This window comes from Anas acuta, chromosome W (genome assembly GCF_963932015.1).
Source record: "Anas acuta chromosome W, bAnaAcu1.1, whole genome shotgun sequence".
In the NCBI taxonomy this organism is placed as follows: domain Eukaryota; kingdom Metazoa; phylum Chordata; class Aves; order Anseriformes; family Anatidae; genus Anas; species Anas acuta.
The window spans coordinates 17,404,530-17,425,907 of NC_089016.1; the positions used below are offsets into that span (position 1 = coordinate 17,404,530).

Sequence of the window (21,378 nt, forward strand, 5' to 3'; positions counted from 1 at the left end):
GCTGACCTAAACCAACCATTTGCCGAGGCGATCGGCTCCGGGGCAGACGCGTTCTGCAGCGGAGCGGGGGATCGGGCCAGGCAGGGCTAACTTTGCGGCATCGAGCCGACTTCAGGGAGCCGCCAGGACCCGGCAGCCCTCGTGAGGGAGGCTGACGAGGCGAAGGCGGAGCCAGCAGCGCCCCCTCCCCGGCCGTTCAAAAGCAGCCCCTAGGGAGCGCGAGCGACCAGGAGCGCGGCGACCAGGGCGGGCAAACAGGGAGTGGCGCGGCAGTTCGCGCAGGCAGGGCGAGCAGGCAGGGCGGAGAGCAACCCCCTCCCATACGAACACCTGTTAACGACAGTCTTTAGCTAGGCGATAATGGTCTCCACCAGGCACGGAGCGCTCTGCAGGAGGTCGGTACACACCCAGACCGAGTACCCGTTAAAGAATGCAGCGGTTCAGGTCACGGGATGCAGGGAGTGTCAGAGCCTGTTCCTGCCATCGGCAGGAGGCAGAGACGCTGCGTGTGTGAGGTGTGAGCAGGTGGATGACCTGATCCGCATGGTGGCGGAGCTCAAGGAGGAGGTAGAGAGGTTGAGGGCCATCAGGGAGTGTGAGCGGGAGATAGACTGGTGGAGTAACTCCCTGCAGGGCCTCAAGGAGAGGTACCGGGGTAAGACACCCCAAATGGGGGTGGACCCCCTGCCCTGTCGCCGTCGGGCAGAGGGAGGGGACCTGGGAGTTGAGGAGGAATGGAGACAGGTCCCTGCTCGACATGGCAGGCGATGCCCTCCTCTTCCGGCCCCACCTTCCCAGGTGCCCTCACGAAACAGGTTTGAGGCCCTGGAGAATGAGAGATCAACAGCAACTGAGGAAGAGGTAGAAAGTGTTCCCAGGAGGATTCCTAGGGCGAGGAGGTCGACTCCACGCCTCAGGACTGCCTCCACCAAGAAAGACAGGAGGGTGATTGTTGTGGGAGACTCTGTCCTTAGGGGAACAGAGGGCCCTATTTGTCGGCCTGACCCTACCCGTAGGGAAGTCTGCTGCCTCCCTGGGGCCAGGGTCAGGGACGTTGCCAAGAAAGTCAAGCGCCTGGTACGGCCCACTGACTACTACCCGCTACTGGTCTTTCAGGCTGGTAGCGATGAAGTAGCAACGAGAAGTCCGAAGGCAATCAAAAGAGACTTTAGGGATTTGGGGCGACTACTTAGAGGTTCAGGCGCGCAGGTTGTGTTTGCCTCTGTCCTTCCAATAGGGGGGATCGAAACAGAAAGGTGCGCTGTTCACATAAACTCGTGGCTTCGAGACTGGTGTGACCGGCAGAACTTTGGGTTCTTTGATCACGGGAAGGTCTATGCTACACCGGGCCTGATGGCACCGAATGGGATGGGCCTCTCTCGGAGAGGGGTAAGGATCTTTGGTCAGGAGTTGGCAGGGCTGATAGATAGGGCTTTAAACTAGAGTCGAAGGGGGAAGGGGCTAAAACCAGGCACGCCGGTGAAGACCTAAGGGATGGTATGCTAGAATCAGAGGGGCTGTGTGCCAGTGAGGTCCTTCGGTTAGATCCACAAGGTGCTGAGTGTAAGGAGACGCACCTGAAATGCTTCTACACGAACGCACGCAGTATGAGGAATAAAATGGATGAGCTAGAAGTCCTGGCCCAGTCCCGCAACTACGACATCATCGGCATAAGCGAAACCTGGTGGGATGAGTCCTGTGACTGGGGTGTTGCGATAGATGGTTACAGGCTCTTCAGGAGGGACAGGCAGGGTAGGCGAGGTGGTGGGGTGGCGATGTATGTGAAGCAGGGGCTGGACTGTGTGGAACTCCAGGTCGGCGATGGCAAAGTTGAGAGCCTCTGGGTAAGGATCAAGGGACGAACGAATAAAGGGGATGTCGTTGTGGGAGTCTATTACAGACCGCCTGGCCAGGACGATAGCGCCGATAAATTATTCTTTACAGAACTAAGAGAGGCCTCGAGATTAACTCCCCTTGTCCTTATGGGGGACTTCAACTTGCCAGACGTTAACTGGGAGTGCCACACGGCTGACACGAGCAAGTCCAGGAGGTTCATGAAGCACCTAGATGATAACTTCTTGGTGCAGGTGCTAACGGAGCCAACTAGGAAAGGTGCCCTCCTAGACCTGTTGCTAGAAAACAGAGAGGGTCTGGTGGGAGATGTGGTGATTGGTGGCCGCCTCGGTCATAGCGACCATGAAGTGGTTGAGTTCAAAATTTACGGTGACAGAAGGAAAAGTGCCACCAAAACCTCATCCCTAGATATGGGGAAAGCGGACTTCAGGCTGCTCAGGGAACTAGTCAGCAAGGTCCCCTGGGAAGCTGCTCTTGAAGGCCTCGATGTCCACCAGTGCTGGTCATTCTTTAAGCGATGCCTCCTAGAAGCACAAGATCAGGCAATTCCTAAATATCGCAAGTCAGGCAGGCGCGGCAGGAGGCCGGCGTGGCTGACCAGGAACATTCTGATGGAGATTAGGCGGAAACAGAGTGTTTCGCTACTGGAAGGAGGGCCGGGTGTCATGGAAAGAATACAGGGATGCTGTTCGTGTTTGTAGGGAGAAAATTCGTGTGGCTAAAGCACACCTAGAGTTGAAGCTGGCTGTGTCTGTGAGAGAAAATAAAAAGGGTTTTTTTAGATATGTGAATGGAAAAAGGAGAACTAAAGAATACATAGGGCCGCTCCTTGATAGGGAAGGTCTCCTCACAGACAATGACATAGGCAAAGCAGAGACGCTTAACGCCTTCTTTGCCTCTGTCTTCAATGCCGATGATGGGCTTCGGGACCCAGGGTGCCCTGAGCTGGAGGACCGGGACGGTGGGGATGACAAACTCCCAACCGACCCTGAACGTGTGCGGGATTTGCTACTCCACCTGGATCCCTACAAGTCCATGGGTCCAGATGGGATTCATCCCCGGGTGCTGAAGGAGCTGGCGGACGTCATCGCGAAACCTCTCTCAATTATTTTTCAACGATCCTGGGAATCTGGAGAGGTCCCGGTAGACTGGAAGCTGGCAAATGTTGTGCCGATTTTCAAGAAGGGTCAGAAAGAAGACCCTAGCAATTACAGGCCTGTCAGTCTCACGTCAGTGCCTGGTAAAATCATGGAGAAGATGGTTCTCGAACTTATTGAGGCGCACCTGGGGGACAAAGCAGTCATTGGTCCCAGCCAGCATGGGTTTGTGAAGGGCAGGTCCTGCCTAACTAACCTGATTTCCTTTTATGATAAGATCACCCGTATGGTGGACCAAGGGAAACCAGCTGATGTGATTTTTTTGGACTTCAGCAAGGCTTTTGACACGGTCTCCCATAGGATCCTACTGGACAAAATGTCCACCATACAGCTAAATAAAAACATCATACGATGGGTGAGCAATTGGCTAACGGGCAGGGCCCAAAGGGTTATGGTGAATGGCGCTGCGTCAGGCTGGCGGGCGGTCACCAGTGGGGTCCCTCAAGACTCCATTTTAGGGCCGGTACTTTTCAATATTTTTATAAACGATCTGGATGTAGGAATAGAAGGTATTTTGAGCAAGTTTGCTGATGACACCAAACTTGGAGGAGTTGTGGACTCTGTTGAGGGTGGAAAGGCCTTGCAGAGGGATCTGGATAGGTTGGAGAGCTGGGCGATCGCCAACCGCATGAAGTTCAATAAGAGCAAGTGCCGGGTCCTGCACCTGGGACGGGGAAACCCTGGCTACACGTACAGACTGGGCGATGAGATGCTGGAGAGCAGCCTAGAAGAGAGGGATCTGGGGGTCGTGGTAGACAGCAAGCTGAATATGAGCCGGCAGTGTGCCCTGGCAGCCAGGAGGGCCAACCGTGTCCTGGGGTGCATCAAGCACGGCATCGCTAGTAGGTCAAGGGAGGTGATTGTCCCGCTCTACTCTGCGCTGGTGCGGCCTCACCTCGAGTACTGTGTGCAGTTCTGGGCACCACAGTATAAAAAGGACATGAAACTGTTGGAGAGTGTCCAGAGGAGGGCTACGAAGATGGTGAAAGGCCTGGAGGGGAAGACGTACGAGGAACGGCTGAGGGCACTGGGCCTGTTCAGCCTGGAGAAGAGGAGGCTGAGGGGAGACCTCATCGCAGTCTACAACTTCCTCGTAAGGGGGTGTCGAGAGGCAGGAGACCTTTTCTCCATTAACACCAGCGACAGGACCCGCGGGAACGGGGTTAAGCTGAGGCAGGGGAAATTTAGGCTTGACATCAGGAGGGGGTTCTTCACAGAGAGGGTGGTTGCACACTGGAACAGGCTCCCCAGGGAAGTGGTCACTGCACCGAGCCTGTCTGAATTTAAGAAGAGATTGGACTGTGCACTTAGTCACATGGTCTGAACTTGGGTAGACCTGTGCGGTGTCAAGAGTTGGACTTGATGATCCTTAAGGGTCCCTTCCAACTCAGGATATTCTATGATTCTATGATTCTATGAACCAAAGGGATATCCCATAACACCCGATGTCACACTCAGCAATAAAAAGGGGGGTTCTCGTGGGGGAGGGGGCTGTTCCTCCTGAACAACCACTACGCGTTTTGAGGCCCTGCTTCCCAGGACGTGGCCGAACTTTGCTCGTTGATGGGAAGTAGAGAATATTTTTTTTGTCCCTCTCTCTGTGCTTCCGTGCGGACTTATTGTTTCTTTTGTTTCTTTTTTCCTCCCCATTCCCTTTCCCTTTAATTAAACCTTTCTCATCTCAAACCTCCAGTTCTCTGTGTTGTATTTTCTCCCCCTTCCTCTTTGAGGAGAGGGGGAGTGAGAGAGCGGTTGTGGTGGAGCTTGGCTGCCCACCTGAGTAAAACCACCACAGCCCTTTTTGGCGCCCAACGTGGGGCTCAAGGGTTGAGATAACAATAGCATTGGTTGAAGTATTTACAACTAACATACTGGTAGTCACAACGTTTGGTTTTCCATTAATATTTTTCTGTGTGACTGTGTTGTATGTAGTCCATTCCCTGTTCTCTTTTTTCCTTTACATCCGATCGGAGAAAGTGTTGAAGTCTGTGCTTGGTTTCTTTATCATGATGTGCTGTAACATACTGGCCTTTAATTTTGTCTGGTACTCAGGCCCGGCATTGTTATCTTCCTGGTCTCATGGATATTATCTTTCTGGAAATATTAAGAATTACAACGCCTACTTTTTTGCCCCTAGCAGTCAATCTGTGAATAATATCGGGTGTGGTGCCTTCTACTTTTCTCCCTGTGGGCTAATTACAACAGCCTTTGAGTATTTTGGATACCCTTGATCGGATATTATCCTCCTATTACTAGTTCTAGTGTTTGTCTTCTTCCCCAAGGTAAAGAAATTTATTAAGAATATTATCCAAGGACCTGTCCCCAGACAAAGTAGTTGTGGGTGGCAAGGTGTGTGGGGGGATTTGGGCAGGTACCTGTCATGGTTTTCTCCTCCAATGGTTCTAAATTTCACCCCTGAACAAGTACAAAATCCAAGAAAACTGGTAAAATGTTTGAAAGACGTATGCCCTGACCCTGGCAATACTAGAGAACTCCACCAGCTTGCTGCACTCTGCTGGGGTCTGGCTTACGCCTATCAAATGTCAATTAACATTGCTCAGCACTCTCAAGGGGATAGGGAAGTTCCTGAATTTGATGATGAGACAGCACACACTGTGACCACCCCAGAGGACCGACCATCTATGGTATCAGTCGCCCCTATAGTAAAGACAAAACAATGGAAACGGAAATCAGGTCGTTTAGTAAGGGAAGAAGCTCCTCCTAAGGATGAGGGAGAAGAGGAAAAGGCAGGCAGCTCTACAGCAGCGTCATCATGGCAACATCAGGGAGAAGAGACTGAAATCATAGATGAATCAGAAACTACTCGATCTCTATCCTTGAGTGAGCTGCGAGAAATACGAAAAGATTTCAGTCGTCATCCAGGTGAGCACATCCTCACCTGGTTGCTTCGATGCAGGGACACTGGGGCCAATAGCCAACAGCTAGAAGGCAATGAAGCCAAGCAGCTGGGATCCCTCTCTAGAGAAAGGCTCATTGATAGAATAATTGGGAGAGAGGCACAAGTTCTCAGCCTCTGGAGGCGACTCCTAACAGCTGTGAAAGACAGGTATCCCCACAAGGAAGATATTGTATACCAAGTAGGCAAATGGACCACTATGGATAAGGGCCTCCAGCACCTGTGGGAATTAGCTGTGCTGGAGATGCTTTATAGTGATTTAAACAATGCCCAGACACCTAAAGACCCTGATGAAGTCCAACGCACAGCATCCATGTGGCGGAAATTTGTACGGGCTGCACCCTCATCACATGCCAGCACACTGGCAGCAATGGATTGGGAGGAGGGAATGGGGCCAACTGTGGATAACGTGTCCAACCAGCTTCATAAATATGAAGAAAATCTCTTTGCCCCAGTACGGGCCTGCATTTCACCTGTGGAGAGACTGTCCCAACGGTTAGAACACATAGCTTCCTCCTCACCTAGATGGAAGAATCTTTCGGCCATCAAGCGCCAGCAGTCTCCGGCTCAAACAAGGGAGAATCCGGGACACACACCGCGGGGTACCTTGTGGTTTTATTTATGTGACCGGGGGAAGATATGAGGAAGTGGGACAGTGAACCGACCTCAGCCCTAGCTGCACGGGTATGTGAGCTGCGGAAAGATACAGCAGCAACAAAGGGGGCCCCTAGGAGGATTGCTGCCCCAGTTTCTGTTGGGCAGTCCCCCAGAGGCAGTAGAAGGGCTAGTATTACTCCTGACCCTGACGAAGAGACCTCTGATTCACATTTGGAAGAATTAATTGATAGATGCTCCAACCAGGACTAGTGGGGCCCTGCCTCTGGCCAGGTAGAGGAGAGGGACAACCGGATTTACTGGACTGTGTGTTTTCGATGGCCTGGCACACCGGAACCGCAGAAATATAAAGCTTTAGTGGACACAGGTGCACAGTATACCCTAATGCAGTCAGGCCACCAAGGGGCAGAACTCATCTCTATCTCTGGAGTGACGGGGGGATCCCAAGAGCAAACTGTATTGGAAGCTGAAATGAGTCTAACTGGGAATGAGTGGCAAAAGCACCCCATCGTGACTGGCCCAGAGGCTCCGTGCATCCTCGGCATAGACTACCTCAGGAAAGGGTACTTCAAGGATCCAAAAGGGTACCGGTGGGCTTTTGTCATAGCTGCCTTGAGCACAGAGAAGATTAAGCAGCTGTCTACCCTGCCTGGTCTCTCACAAGACCCTTCTGCTGTAGGATTGCTGAGGATTGAAGAACAGCAAGTGCCAATTACGACTACAACTGTGCACCGGCGGCAATATCGTACCAACCGAGACTCCCTGATTCCTATCCATAAGTTAGTTCACCATCTGGAGAGCCAAGGAGTGATCAGCAAGACTCATTCACCTTTTAACAGTCCTATATGGCAGCGTGAAAGTCTAATGGCGAGTGGAGGCTAACAGTGGACTATCGGGGCCTGAATGAAGTCACGCCACCACTAAATGCTGCAGTGCCAGACATGCTAGAACTCCAGTACGAACTAGAGTCAAAGGCAGCCAAGTGGTATGCTACAATCGATATTGCTAATGCATTTTTCTCTATCCCTCTGGCAGTAGCATGCAGGCCACAATTTACTTTCACTTGGAGGGGCATTCAGTACACTTGGAATCGACTGCCCCAGGGGTGGAAACACAGCCCTACCATTTGCCATGGACTGAGCCAGACGACACTGGAACAGGGGAACGCTCCTGAACACCTGCAGTACATCGATGATATCATCGTGTGGGGTAACACAGCAGAAGAAGTTTTTGAGAAAGGGAAGAAAATTCAAATTCTCCTGAAAGCTGGCTTTGCCATTAAACAGAATAAGGTCAAGGGACCCGCACAGGTAATCCAGTTCTTGGGGGTAAAATGGCAGGATGGACGTCGCCACATTCTGACGGATGTGATCAACAAAATAACAGTTATGTCTCCGCCAACTAGCAAAAAAGAAATGCAAGATTTCCTAGGCCTTGTGGGATTTTGGAGAATGCATGTGCCAGGCTATAGTCATCTTGTGAGTCCTCTATATCAAGGAACTCTTTCGAGTGGGGCCCTGAGCAACAACAGGCCTTTGAACAACTCAAACAAGAAATAGCTCATGCAGTAGCCCTTGGGCCTGTCCGTACTGGACCAGCTGTGTAAAACATACTTTACACTGCAGCTGGGGAGCATGGCCTCACCTGGAGCCTCTGGCAGAAGACTCCAGGAGAAACTCAAGGCCGACCTCTGGGGTTCTGGAGCTGGGGCTATCGAGGATCAGAAGCCAATTACACCCCAACTGAAAAGGAAATATCAACAGCATATGAGGGGATTCGAGCCGCTTCAGAAGTTGTCGGTACAGAAGCACAACTCCTCTTGGCCCCACAGCTACCTGTGTTACATTGGATGTTCAAAGGGAAAATCCCCACTACAAATCATGCAACCGACGCGACGTTGAGTAAATGGGTAGCATTAATTACACAGAGGGCTCGAATGGGGAAACCTAACCGCCCGGGAATCCTGGAAGAGATTATGGACTGGCCAGAGGGCAGGGATTTCAGAGCACCGACAGAAGAGGTAACTCGTGCTGAAGAGGCACCACCATACAATGAGTTGCCAGAAGACAGAAAGCAGTATGTGTTGTTCAATGATGGATCCTGCCATGTGGTAGGGAGCCATCGGAAGTGGAAAGCTGCTGTATGGAGTCCCACACGACAAGTTGTGGAGGCCATGGAAGGGGAAGGTGAGTCGAGTCAGTATGCAGAAGTGAAAGCTATACAGCTAGCCCTAGAAATTGCCGAAAGAGAAAAGTGGCCAGTTCTCTATCTCTACACTGACTCATGGATGGTGGCAAATGCACTGTGGGGGTGGCTGTGACAATGGAAACAGAACTGGCAGCGCAGAGGTAAACCTATCTGGGCTGCTACCCTGTGGCAAGATATTGCTGCCCGGGTAGAAAACCTGGCTGTAAAGGTACGTCATGTAGATGCCCACATGCCTAAGAATCATGCTACCGAAGAACATCAGAACAATGAAGAAGTAGATTGAGCTTCGAAAATTGAAGTAGCTCAGGTGGACCTGGACTGGGGATGTAAAGGGTGAGCTGTTTGTAGCTCAATGGGCCCGTGAAACATCAGGACATCTAAGGAAGGATGCCACATACAGATGGGCTCGTGATCGAGGGGTGGACCTAACCATTGAGGCCATTACACAGGTTAGGTTACCCAGTGTGAGACCTGTGCTGCAATCAAACGAGCCATGAGGGTAAAGTCTCCCTGGAATAGGGGGAGATGGCTTGGATTTCGATACAGCGAGGCCTGGCAGATTGACTGCATCCAACCACTCCCACAAACCCGCCAAGGTAAACGTTACATACTCACCATGGTAGAAGCAACTACTGGGTGGCTGGAAACATATCCAGTAAACCATGCCACGGCCCGAAACAGTATCTTGGGCCTGGAAAGACAAGTGCTGCGGCGACATGGTACACCAGAAAGAATTGAGTCCGACAATGGGAGTCACTTCAGAAACAATTTGGTCACTTCCTGGGCCAAGAGACATGGCGTATCATGGTGTATCACATCCCTTATCACCCACAAGCCTCTGGGAAGTTTGAGAGGTACAATGGACTGTTAAAAACTATGCTGCGAGCATTGGGTGCTGGGACGTGGAAACATTGGGATATAAATCTACCAGAGGCCACTTGGCTAGTTAACAACAGGGGGTCTGACAGCCATCCTGGTCCTGCTGAAACAAAAGCCCTACACATTGTGGGAGAAGCTAAAGTCCCTGTAGTGCATGTGGGAAAGTGGATGGGGAAGGCGGCGTGGGTTGCCCCTGCCAAGGGAAAAGGCAAACCCACTCGTGGGATTGTCTTTGCCCAAGGACCAGGGTATACCTGGTGGGTAATGCAGAAGGATGGGGATATCAAGTGTGTGCCTCAAGGAGATTTAACACTGGGAGAAAATTAATCTGTAATCCAAGTTATGTGTTGTAGGAGGACACTGCAGAACCAATGACAGGTCAACTTCGCAAGGAACCGGGCAAGTGCAAGAGTGATGTGAGCTAAGCTGGTGCTGGTGTCAAGAAAACCAACTTCTCCTGCCCTGAGTGACCACTTTGACAGATGAAGCTGAAACCATCAACAGTTTTTATGAAAATGTTGGGAAAAGACCTATGGAATAAAGGGAAGTACAGACATATAAATGCTTCAATGGACAGAAAACAATGGTGATGAGAACATCTATATACTAAACTGTACCTGATTGTGACACAAATGTTATGGAATAAGGGGTGGAAGTTGTGTTGGGCCTGTCTGAGCTGGAGTCACCTTTTCCCTGCAGCAGCCCACACAGTGCTGTGCTCTGCACTCGTAGCTGGAATGGCACTGATATCACTCCAGTGTTGTGTCTATTGCTGCATAGTGCTGGCACAGCATCAGGACTCCTTCCAAGACCCCAAGAGCCAGCAGGCTGGGGGTGGGCAAGAGATGGGGAGGGGACATCGCCGGGGCAGCTGACCTAAACCAACCAAAGGGATATCCCATAACACCTGATGTCACACTCAGCAATAAAAAGGGGGGTTCTTGTGGGGGAGGGGGCTGTTCCCCCTGAACAACTACTGCACGTTTTAAGGTCCTGCTTCCCAGGACGTGGCCAAACATCGCTCACTGATGGGAAGTAGAGAATAATTTTTTTCCCCTCTCTCTGTGCTTCCGCACGGACCGATTGTTTCTTTTGTATCTGTTTTCCTCCCCATTCCCTTTCCCTTTAATTAAACCTTTCTCATCTCAAACCTCCAGTTCTCTGTGTTGTATTTTCTCCCCCTTCCTCTTTGAGGAGAGGGGGAGTGAGAGAGCGGTTGTGGTGGAGCTCGGCTGCCCACCTGAGTAAAACCACCACAATAACTATCTAATTGGAAAAAATATTGCCAGGATCTTATATGCTACCATCACTCAAATAACTTAACAATGTGATCTTTGTCTCCAGACTAACCCCAAAAATGCCCCCAAATTAAAACTGTCAAATTGGAAAAGGCCATGGGCCAGGGCAACAGTGGCAAATTGACTTGTTTGAAATTCCAAGAAAAGGGGGGTGTCGATATTTACTGGTGTTAACAGATACCTTTTCAGGATGGCCAGAGGCTTTCCCCACTAGGGCTGCCAAAGCCTGAGAGGTAACTAAGTCTCTTGTAGAGAAAACTTTGAAACCACATTGGGAAGGACTATATCAGGTGCTCCTTACAACCTCCACCGCAATTGAGATCAAGGAACAGAGTGCCTGGATTCACCATTCTCAAGTGAAGAAAGCTCTAGAAGCCCCTTGGAAAGTAACGCCAGGTGACAGTGAACTGAAACTAAATCTCAGTCGAGCAAAAAGAGGACATTACAGTCAGGAGTATTTAATAATATAGTTAGCAGGAATTTAGTTAACAGAATTGTTTTATTTCTATGGCTTATAAGTTGTAATTGTGATTCAAGAAGGTGCCTCTATGATAATAGAGAATGGTGAGTGGCCTTGGTCCAAAGCTGTAACAACAGAGGATAAGAGCATTAATGGAAAGTTAGCAGTTGTGGTTATTTGGTGAACAGATGGTGACCATTTATATACATTATAAGAGTGGAAAAAATTAGGGGAAGAATGGACACACCAAAGAACCGTAGGGGACGAAATTAAAATAGGGTGCCGAATGATTAATGGAACGACCCACGAGAAAGTAACGGGGATTTTAGTAAAACCGATTTCCAGAAGTGGCCAACAAGAAGGTTGTATCTGTCCAGGTAAATCAGATTGCTGGTATAATTTTATATTAACACAGACTGTAGTAATTAGCTGTTTTTGGCTGTACTTCCTACAACAGCGGGACAAAACTAAAACAGCCTCTACAATCATCCTTATTGGCATTGGGAACTAGCCAATAGCAAGTTTCAAAGGTGTCACCGAGATGGGAAAAGGCTAAGACCAAGACCACAAACTAATAATAGATGCACTTAGTATGGTTCAAGATAATGTATCTTTAGCTGTTAGTTGTATGCAAGCACAGTTATGGTTGCAGGCAATATCTGCCTTGATCATTAGGGAAGGAAGTGAGGGCATTTTTCCGGCTGAAGTCCAAAAGACTGTTTGGGACAATGCCAAAGATTTTGAGAAGAAGTTCCAGTCTTGGTGGACTCTGGTAAATTTTACCTGTGATCCCATTGTTAACATGGCTACTGCCTTTGTGCTTACTATAAGTAATGCCACAGTTTATGTTATCCACCCCATCATTGCACTAGGATTAAGCCATGAGGAGACAGTGCTCTATCCTTTGGAGCATAGAACATGGGCACAGATGGAGAATGGGAAATGGCAGTCTGTAAATCTAGAATCACGTGTTACCTGGGAACAACAAGGATTTATTTGTGAAAGCAACACAATTGATGCTCAGGATGTATGTCTTGACACGGAGCAAGGTGTTTGCCACTTTGAAATTCATCCAAATACTAATCAAAAGACTGTGCATGTATATATTGGTCAAGGCTGTGTGTGTTTAAGAACTGCTTGTGCTTTTGTAGAAGTAGATAAGGAGGACATAACTCTCCCTAGCAAAAATCATTCTAATTTTTGTATTTGTAACTTTGTTAGAATTGTAAGGTGTGATTTTCTATATTTGGCACCAGTGGTATCCCACCAGTTGATCAAGTCTAACAACACAATGCTATTACCTACACCTATTGGGATGAACCTCGCACTAGTGAAGCAACTAGTTGAACACCAAGACCTGATTAAAATTTTAAAAGGCATTCAGGAAAATGGAGAGAAAACTCCAATCACTGTCCATCATGATACAAAGGAAATAAGCAGAGTTTTGCAAAGAATAAAACAAGACACAAGTCACAACTGGTGGGACACACTCTTTGGATGGTCGCCAACTGCAACTGGGATTTTGAACACATTGAGTCACCCAATTATTGTTTTATTGATATTAGTTGGTATATGTTTAATATTGTCCTTTGTAATACTTGTTTGGAATTGGAAATTGTTACAACAAATGGCTATATTAGCTTCCTTGAAAAAAGTGCATGGCAAAGCATTGAGGGGTACATATCATAGAGACTGGGAAGAAGAATTTTTGTATTAAGTAAAAGAATTTACTAGATTTTCCAGAAAAGGTGGGACTGAAACATGGGATTAGAAATTAGAGAGCGATTGATTAAAAATGAATATGTAGGCAACATTCATTGCTTAAAATGTGCTACATTTGCCTGTGTTGCGCTTAGGCCTCCAGATAACAGGAGCCCCTCGGACCCCAAGAACCAGATCAAAACAATGTTATGGCCCAGATTGTGACCAAGGCCTCAGAGAGCATGCGCAAAGAGATGAGGTGAAAAGTTCAACCCTGATGAAGACATCTTACTTCATCCCCACGACCCTCAGCGCCCACCACCACAAGGCACTGAGCAAGCGCAGACAAGAGGAATTTATGGAAATGACTTCTTGGAACTAATTTTAATACTAAGCGGGGACAGGTTATGCATATGTATAGGCGTATTGGGAAACTTCATGCATATGTAACTCTTTACTGCATATAACCACAGCAAGTTGCCGTGTCAGGTGCGCACGACTTTGGAGGGACTACTCCCTGTGCTGCCCACCGCTGAATAAACATACCTACTTTACAGTCATATTGATTGTGGAGTCAGCTTTCCACGAGTCAGTTATATGCAAAGTTGTTTGACCAATGAAAAGGTGTTTTTGAAAAGAACTGCTGTGGTGAGAAGGCTTTAAGAGGGGAGCCTGTCCTTGAGATAAATAAAAAGGCAACATGATGAAGTCATGTCATCAATAAAGAAGTAGAAAGAAGGAATGAAAAGAAACAGGTTAGCAGAACGGAGACCAGGATGGGAACAGGCACATTGATCGCCTCATGAAGATGGGTTCGGCCAAACTCAGCAAACCGCTAAAAGAAACTCGTACAGAAAGTCGCTGGAAATGGCACGCCGGAGCTGGAAAGAAGCTCAAGCTGAGAGAAGCAGACCTGTGCACACAACTGCCTCTCGCTGGTAAGCAGTTGCACATTATGGGGAATCATACGTCCTTAGGAACAAAGACTGTCCTGGAAACCTTACAGCTTATTCCCTTTATTAACAATCGGGCAGTTTATGATCCTGAAACATGGGACCAAATTGAGGTCAAGGTGTGGGACTCTGCAACTAAAAACGACAAGGTGGCAGTGGGATTGCTTGGCACCTGGCGAGCTATCTCTGAGGCCTTAAAGAGCCATGTGAGACCACAGTCACAAACGTGTGGTTTGCCAGACAGTGAGGGAGCTGCGGGCTCCTTTACTGATCCGACTGATACACCATGGGCCCCTTTGCTGCTACAGCCATCGAAGGCTTTTGCTGTTACGCCCCCTGCTGACCTGAACGTGCCTTTTGACCCAGGCCCTATTGGCCTTGAAAAGGAGATGGACATGTTTTTCTTCGATCCGGGAAGAACGGGATACATAAGGCCCGAAGACCGAACGGGATTGTGGGAATAGAAATGTTGTTTTTGCAGAGTTACATTGTTTAGAAGGAGGGAATGTGGTACTGAGATATGCTTACAGTGATAAGAAAGTTTAGCAGGCGACCTTGTAAAATGCAGACAAACAGACTCCTTAGGACAATTAGGTGAAAATCACGGTGTCAAGTCAAGTCAGATAAGTGAAGAAACATTACCACTTCAAGCAGTAAAAATGTCAAAAGAAATTTGAAATTTAACAGGCCGACAACTGAAGGCCATGCATTGTTTGTGAAGCATCAGATAGATTGTGAACCTGGATTACCCACTCAGTGGGGAAACAGGGGAGGGTCCTGCCATCAAAAGGTATATAAACTGTGTTTTGGAACTAGTAGATGCGCTCTCTCCTGCTTGTGGGGCGCCCGCCATTGCAATCGCGAATAAATTACTACTTCACTGAGATCGTCGCCTGAGCCTAAGTTATTGGCTACGGAGTGTTTCTCACAATTTGGGGGCTCGTCCGGGATCCAGTCACCTACTGGGGAGCCCCACCGCCGCAGCAGCAGGAAGGCATGCCCCGCTGATTTCAGCGGTCCTGTGCATCGACGGTGGCGGTTCTGCGGAAAGCTGACAGAGGGCCCGAGACTGGTTAAAGAGGCAGGATCCGTGAAGTAGTGGGGAAAGGAAGAAGGTAGGCACTCCGGGTTTTTAAGAATCGATCCGGTAACTCTGTGCACAGACCAAGGTAAGAAATATTAAGTATTGCCTTGGGGGTCGGGTGATCTGGTGTATGGTAAGCCCTTGCACGGGGAAGTGCTGGCACTACACCGGGGGAATCTGGTGTACGGTAATCCTTGCACGGGGAAGTGCTTGTAAGTACACCAGGGAATCTGGTAAACTCAGGTGTGCGGTAACGCTGGCACGGGGAAGTGCTTGGCGGTACACCCCCATTTTTCAGTACTGATTAAGGAGGTATTGGGGAGGCATTGGGGAGGCAAGGACAATCCCCAGACATGGACTGTATATCTCGAAACAAGACACTGGAACTCATGATAAGGAAGTGGCAGACGGACAGAGAAACAAATGTAAGGACTATAAATCTCAAAAGTGGACATTGGAATTCATTATAAAGATACAACAAACGGAAGAATTAGCAACAACCAGCTCTCGCAATTAAGAAACGTGCCAATTCAGCAGATTCCTGACCAAAGGTGAAAAGTACACTGTAAGGAAGACTCGGGGTCTTCCTCCCAAAGACCCCTGCCCACGTCCCAAAGACCCCTGCCCACAATTCTTGGGAGGCTCTACGCAGGTGCAAGGTGCCAAAAGGCTAATTAGCATGAGAAGCGAGGGAAGGTGGGGATAGGTAATGCATATGTATAGGTGCTTGTAGAATATTGATAGATTGATTGTATAAATTCAAGACTGCTTTCCGCTTTGGGTATGCACGATAGGTGGAGAGATCCCCCGTGCATCCAGCGCTGCAATAAAGAATATACCACTTAAAGGAATTTCGGCTTCGATCTTTGAATCAATCTGGCACCCCAGATGGGACTACCTCTCTGCCGGACCGCAGGACCCGCTGGGGACAGGACTCCCTAGGGTACCCCCGGGATTTCCCGGAGGGACTCCTTGACTCACCGGATCACTGGGGAGGCAGACAAGGACCCCATCATTGTAAGTGAGTATATTCTTTATTCTGGTTTGGTTTTCTGGTAGACCGGTCATCTGGAACTGTCTGTAAGTCAGAAGGTGATCTTCTGCGAGGCAGTGTTTGGTATATACTTTGTGGTTAGCACCATAAGTATATGTTTGGGGACCTTAAGGAAGGAGCTCGCTTTAAGGTCCATCTGGAATTGTGTTGTCTATTTCGGTTTTCTGACTCATGGAGTATGGTATTTAACTCTGGTTATTGTTACTGTGATTTTGGCTATTTTTCTGGTGGTAATAGTAGGTTCGTGGCATTGTTATAAGAAAGATATCGTTACGGTATTACATATTTTGGTTTTCTGACTTATTGCATGTGGAATTTGACTCTGATTATTGTTATTGTGATTTTGGCAATATTCCTGGTAATAGTAATAGTTTCGTGACATCGCTATTGAAAGATACCTGCGTGCCCACATTTTTGTAAGTGATATGTGTATTCTGAAAGTGTGAACTGGAAAATGGGGGGGCACACAAGCAGTGAAATTTTAAAGAAAAGTGCGTTAGGATGTGTTTTGAGTCACTGGAAGGATATTGGAGGATCTGCCAGTGGAAGTGTGAACAGGAAAACATTGATAAAATATTGTAATCAATGGTGGCCGCTTTATAAGCTGGAATGTGGAGAAAAGTGGCCCCTAAATGGAACTTTAAACTCTAATGTTTTGCTACAGTTAATGTTGGTTTTGAGAAGGAGAATAGGATGAAATGCATCTTGGTGGGAAAAGGTACGGAATTAAGTTGGCCCCTGACTGAGCCTTTGATGTTGGCATTAGAGAAGTACAGGCTGGAGAAAGATAAAGGAAGTGTTAAAAGGGTTGTTGAAAGTGTTAAAGGTGTTTGAAGTTGAATGAGCAGGGAAAGAGGATGTAGGAATGTTAATAGTTCTGCCTCTGCTCTAGGCAGAGATCTTAAAATCATGGGTGTTAGCCCTTTGGGGCAAAAGGATCATGATGGGTCCGAGAGAGAGTTGTTATGGAAACAGAAAAGCAGTTAACTCTTAAAACAACCTGAGTTCATGTGCGAGCTCAGATTACCGATGGGACCGCTCAGGGAACTGTGGACAACTGCATTCCCCTGACCGACCCCACTGAGACCCTAATCATCCCTAAAATTATGAACGGCTAAGTAAACACTAAAATCTGGATGAATTGGGAATTGAGAATATGCTTCCAACAAGGTCTAAAAGAAACCCCTATGGAATTTTTGGACCAACTCTGAAATGTAATGAAAATAAATAAATAAATAAATAAAACAAAACGGTTTGGACCTGGCTTCAGAGGACAAATTGACTAGCCTTTTTCTAGGGTAATCATTGGTCCCTGATTTCAACAGGAATAACGGGGACCTGGGGAATCTACCCTAGCGGATCCTCCACTGATTATAATGAAGCAAGGGGAGGAATGGAAGTGAAATTTCTTATTGATATGGGGCAACGTATTCAGTTCTAAATCAAGCATTAATGCCTTCACAGAATTATTATGTTAGGGTAAAAGGTGTGTTGTGGTTTAACTCGGCTGGCAGCTAAACACCACGCAGCCGTTCGCTCCCCCTCCCCCTCCCTCTCTGGGACGGGGGAGAGAAATGGAAAGTGAAGCCCGTGAGTTGAGATAAAGACAGTTTAATAAGACAAAATAATAATAATAATAATAGTAATAATACAATGATGATAATAGTACCACTACTAATAATGTGTACAAACAAGTGATGCACAATGCAATTGCTCACCACCCGCTGACCAATGCCCAGCCTAACCCCGAGCAGTCCGGCCCCCTCCCCCCGGCTAGCCACCCCTATATATTGTTTAGCATGACATCAGATGGTATGGAATACCCCTTTGGCTAGTTTGGGTCACCTGTCCTGGGTCTGTCCCTTCCCAGCTCTTACTGCACCCCCAGCCTGCCTGTTGGCAGGACAGAGCAAGAAGCTGAGATGTCCTTGGCTTGGTATAAGCACTGCTCTGCAACAATTAAAACATCAGGGTGTTATCAACACTCTTCTCATCCTAAGCCAAAACGTAGCATTCTACCAGCTACTAGGAAGAAAATTAACTCTATTCTAACTGAAACCAGGACAAGGTGTAACCGAAAAGGCTTATTTTTGTGAACCTTTGAAGTACAAGTTAGGGAAACAATGGGGCATACACAGATTTTTATATACGCCTAACTCCTCATGGGCACTCTTAGGTAGAGATTTATTAGAGCAATTAGGAGCAGAAATTGTCGTTGAAAAAGGGAAAATGAAATTAAGAATAGGAGAAGAACAACTAATAAATGTGTTAAGCTTGGCACTAATACAAACTGACCCTAAAAGTGAAATACCTTTAGAGATCACAGATCAATATGTCCAGGAGTTTGGGCTACCGAAGTCCCTGGAAGAGCAAAAAATGTGACCTTAATAATTATTAAATTAAAGCCAGGAGAGAAACCCGTTAAGGTTAAGTAATATCCTTTGAGGATAGAAGATAGGAAAGGAATTAAAGAGATAATTGATAATTTTTTACAGTATGGATTATTGATTGAATGTGAATCAGAATACAATACACCCATATTGCCAATTAAAAAGGCAGATGAAAAAAGCTATAGGTTAGTTCAGGATTTGAGGGCCATAAGTAAAATCACTGAGGATATACATCCAGTAGTGGCAAACCCTTATACTTTGCCGACTAAATTAAAGAATAGTCAAGTCTGGTTTACCATACTGGATTTAAAAGACGCCTTCTTCTGCCTAGGCTTAGCCACAGAAAGCCAAAACCTATTTGCCTTTGAATGGGAAAATCCCAATTCAGGCAAAAAGACGCAGCTTACGTGGACATTACTACCTCAAGGATTCAAGAATAGCCCCACTATTTTTGGAAACCAATTAGCAAGGGAACTCGAAACATGGATGCCTCCGGACACTGAAGGGGCTTTGTTACAATATGTAGATGATCTCTTAATAGCTACCGAGACTAAAGGGAGTTGTATTCAATGGACTATAAGTTTTCTTAATTTTCTGGGTTTAAAATGGATATCAAGTCTCTTGACAGAAAGTCCAGCTGGCTCAACAAAGTGTGACCTATCTGGGATTTGAAATTTCGGGAGGACAACGAGAACTAGGAACTGAACATAAGGAAGTAATTTGCCGGACTCCAGAACCTCAAACGGTAAAGGAGCTACAAACCTTTTCAGGAATGACAGGTTGGTGTCGCCTTTGGATTTATAATTATGGACGATTGGTAAAGCCTCTATGTGAATTGATAAAGATTAACCAGTCAAAGTTAGTCTGGACTGGAGAAGCACAAAAAGTCTTTAAACAACTTAAACAAGAATTGATGATTTTAAAATATCAAGCAATATTAGTAGAACAAGATGATGTGGGAATTGTGGTCATTAACGTCGTAAATCCAGCTTCTTTCCTTAGTGGAACTCTGGATCAACCCATAACCCATGATTGTATAGAAACAATGGAGACTGTGTATTCTAATCGACCCGATCTTAAGGAAGAACTTTTAGAAGATGCTGACGAATCTTGGTATACTGATGGAAGCAGCTTTGTGAAACAAGGACAACGTAAGGCAGGGTACGCCATTACAACCACTCAACAGGTAATCAAGTCCAAACCATTACCCCTGGGACGTCCACCCAGAAAACAGAGACAATTGCTCTTATGCGAGCACTGGAACTAGCAGCAGGAAGGAAAATAAATATTTGGACAGATTCTAAATATACATTCGGCATGGTACATGCTCATGGAGCAATTTGGAAAGAAGAAATTTTAAAATTGTTAGAGGCTGTAAAACAACCAGAAAAGGTAGCTATCATGCATTGTCAGGGACACCAAAAGGGGAACACCGATTTTGAAATTGGAAATCGATTGGCAAAGGCTAAGCGGGCAGCTGAAATAACTGAGGTGAAGGCATTGTCTTTGATACCAGACGGTAAAATCCAAACTATATCCAAATTATACAAAAGAAGACTTAAAATTAATTGAAGATTTGAAAGGTAAAATGAAACCAGATGGACGAGTATATTTAAAAGATAACCACATAATAATACCCTCTAATTTGACATGGCTCATAGTTCTTACAGAACACAATAAAACACATTGGGGAGCTGGCACACTGCATAAGAGCCTGAGTCAGACATTAGTGGAACAAAATTTATATACAACAATAAAACAAGTAACTCAACAATGCAGCATTTGCTTACAAAATAACCCCAATACCAAGAATAGAATAAAATTTGGAATAATCAGTAAAGGAAATTATCCGGGGCAACAGTGGCAAATTGATTTTTCAGAACTCCCTAGAAAAGGGGGGTATTGTTATTTACTGGTTCTGACTGACATGATTTCAGGAAGGCCTGAAGCCTTTCCCTGTCGAACAAACAAAGCAAGAAAAAGTGGTTAAAGTCTTGTTAAATGAAATAATACCATGCTTTGGGATTCTAGTAGCAATGTCTTCTGATAGAGTTTCACATTTTTGTGTGCAAGTGGTACAACAGATAAGTAAGATTCTAAAGATATTCTAAAGACAACTGCATACTCTTCATAGACCACAGGCAAGTGGACAGGTAGAAAAAATGAAACATTTAATTAAACAACAAATAGCTAAAATCGGACAAGAATCTAATTTGTCATGACCTCAATCCCTCCCTTTAGCATTACTTAGAATTTGAGTTAAACCTAGAATAAAAGGGAATTTGAGTCCCTTTGAAATCTTATATGGAAGGCCGTATCCATTTCTATTTAGTGGAGAGGATCGAACGCAGTTAGGATTAGAATATTTATATGCATATATAACTGAACTTCAGAAATAATTAAATAAAGTACATAAATTTGTTCTCAGGACCTGGGCTAGACGGTTGGATCAACCAATCTACCCTTTTAAGCTCAGGGATTATATATATAAAGACTTTTTCAGGACAACCCCTAGAGGAAAAACGGAAGGAAAGTGGACGGGACCATACCAGGTATTACTGACAACACACACCGCCATTAAGATTAAGGAGCAAGCAGCTTGGATCCACGATTCAAGGGTGAAGAAGGCCCTGGCGAGGATATGGACCACCACTCCAATTGGACTAACAAAATTATGGTTTTCCAGATCCTAATGATTGCAGGGGTGTGGTTCTCAGATTCGGGGTGGGCAGTTTGGGATGAGAACTTACACCTGTCCCTGATACAAACAATTTCTCAAGTAATTAATAAGACAAACTGTTGGGTATG

At 46.7% G+C, this 21,378-nt stretch overlaps 1 protein-coding gene across 4 annotated transcripts in view; it reads left to right on the top strand.

Annotated features, from left to right (window-relative positions):
• The window catches only part of LOC137847008 (zinc finger RNA-binding protein-like), a 207,528-nt gene that overhangs the window by 122,261 nt on the left and 63,889 nt on the right, over positions 1–21,378 (top strand). The window lies entirely within an intron of this gene.